Genomic DNA, 2,500 nt, shown 5'->3' on the forward strand with positions numbered 1-2,500 from the left:
CGTAGGAGAGTGAAAATTAAGAGGAGGGGGGGATATGAGGTACGCTAGATTTGTTCGTAGGAGAGTGAAAATTAAGAGGAGGGGGGGATATGAGGTACGCTAGATTTGTCCGTAGGGGAGTGAAAATTAAGAGGAGGGGGGGATATGAGGTACGCTAGATTTGTCCGTAGGGGAGTGAAAATTAAGAGGGGGGGATATAAAGTACGCTAGATTTGTCCGCAGGGGAGTGAAAATTAAGAGGGGGGGGGGGGGATATGAGGTACGCTAGATTTGTCCGTAGGGGAGCGAGTGCATTTTGTTGTTTGTGTGTGTGTGTACGTGTGCGTGCGCGCGTGTATGTGTGTGTGTGTACGTGTGTGCGCGCGCGTGTATGTGTGTGTGTGTGTGTGTGGTGTGTGTGTGTCTGTGTGTGCGTGTGTGTGTGTGGCTGTGGTGTGTGTGTGTGTGTGTGTGTGTGTGTGGATGTGTGTGCGCGCGCTTGTGTGTTGAGGAAGTGTGGAGGTCGAGGTGGGGGGGGGGGGGGGCAGAGAACCATGCATTTTTTTCGTGTGTGTGTGTGTGTGTGTGCGTGAAGTGTGTTTGTCTGTGTCCGTGTGCGCGCGCGCGCTTGTGTCCTGGGAGGTGTTAGGTGAGGTGGTGGTCGGGGTGGGGGTGACCTTTTTTGTGGTGTGGGGGGGGGGGGGGGGTGCGCGCGCGCGCGCATTTGTGTGTAGGGGAGGGGAAAGGAATAAGAGAGGTCGGAGGAATGGGGGGTGTGTGTGGGGGGGGGGGGGGGGACAACCCTGACCTTTTTACTTCGGGGCTCTTTCCTTCTGCCCTCGCCTTCGTCAATTACCTCCCTTGTTTGACGCCACACAGAGAGAGGGGAGGGGGGGGGAAGAGGCTGAGACCAAGGAGCTGTGGTGATGGGAAGGGTGGTGTGTGTGTGTGTGTGTGTGTGTGTGTGTGTGTGTGTGTGTGTGTGTGTGTGTTGCGGGGGAGGGGAGTTAGAGGGCGGGGGCAGGGGGGGGGGGGGGGGCGGAAGAGGTTGGTAAATTGAGGGGTGGTGATAAGTAGTAAGGTCAAGGGAAGAGTCACGAGCTGGAAGGTAAGGGTAGACGCGGAGAGAGGGGGGAGCGGATAGCTCACGAGGCACTATAGATAGATAGACACACAGAGAGATTGAGAGACAGACAAAGAAAACACGAAGGCCAGGGACAGACAAGACAGATACGAACATTACATGGACACTTTCATTGTCATTGACAACTGACACTCTCCTTTTGGCGAGGGCGGACAATATTTTTTATATGTACTAACAAAAAAAATGACGGTCTTGTACAGGAAACGTAACCTATTGCAAAGAGCAACAACAACAACAACAACAACAACAGCAGAAAGAAGGAAAGGAAGAAAGCAGAAACCAAAGCTATTCAGGGTTTGTTTTGTTGTTGTTGTTCAGGTTGTTGTTGTTGTTGTTTTTAAATGATAGCATGGTTGTAAACCAAGCAACTGTAACGTTACATTCGGAAACAAAGTAAAGAAGCACACACACACACACACACGCACACACACACACACACACACACACACACACACACACACACTTGTATTGGTTGTTCACTATTTATCAATCAGTGCCTTACGCAAAGCAAGTGAAGATAATCTGACACTACTTGAGCATCCAACTTAATGAGAAAAAGGAAGCAGATAATTCATGCAAGTTATGAAACTGACACGAGAGTCGCAGTGATTATTATCCGGTAATTATGTGAGGCTGTCGAGTTCTTTTATTCCGACAATCCCAAAGCAAGGGCGATAAATCTGGCTTGCAGTCTTATTTTTCATTTCGTCATCATGGTCGGAACAGCAGTTGCCTCCTCTGATGTTCTGATGGGTCGTTGCCAGACACGACTGACGATCATACATCTATCAAAAGCATATCGTGAAGGTGCATTTTCTGGGAAATTTCTTCGTTTCTTGCGAATATCCACATCTGATCTACGACACATGGGACATGGGGACAGAGCGAACTGGTCAGCAGATAACTTCTTTTTTTCATTTTTGCCTATAGTTCATATCATGAAGTGAGCCAGGCTGACTCTTTGCCATTCGTTAGTTATAATAATAATAATGATAATAATAATACATAGTTTTTCTATGGCGCGATATCCAGCACCAATGCTGCTCAAAGCGCCTTACATCATAGTTGACTATAAACATGCCTTAAAAAACATACCAACCGCTATCTGACAATGGAAAACATCCAGTGTGTTCATATGAATGCAAAAGCACACTCAAGATTATAAAAGCTATGAAGTAAATATGGCTTAGATCAAAACAAAATGCATTTCATAGAACACACACACACACACCTAAATGTCCCTCCATTACAGACACACACACACACACACACACTGACATTAAATATCAACTGCACTAAAAACAAAATTACATAAGCATTAAAATATTTCCTATTTTCTAACATAGAATTCTGTTTGGACATACTAACATGCCTACA

Source organism: Babylonia areolata, chromosome 20 (genome assembly GCF_041734735.1).
Source record: "Babylonia areolata isolate BAREFJ2019XMU chromosome 20, ASM4173473v1, whole genome shotgun sequence".
NCBI classification, from domain to species: domain Eukaryota; kingdom Metazoa; phylum Mollusca; class Gastropoda; order Neogastropoda; family Buccinidae; genus Babylonia; species Babylonia areolata.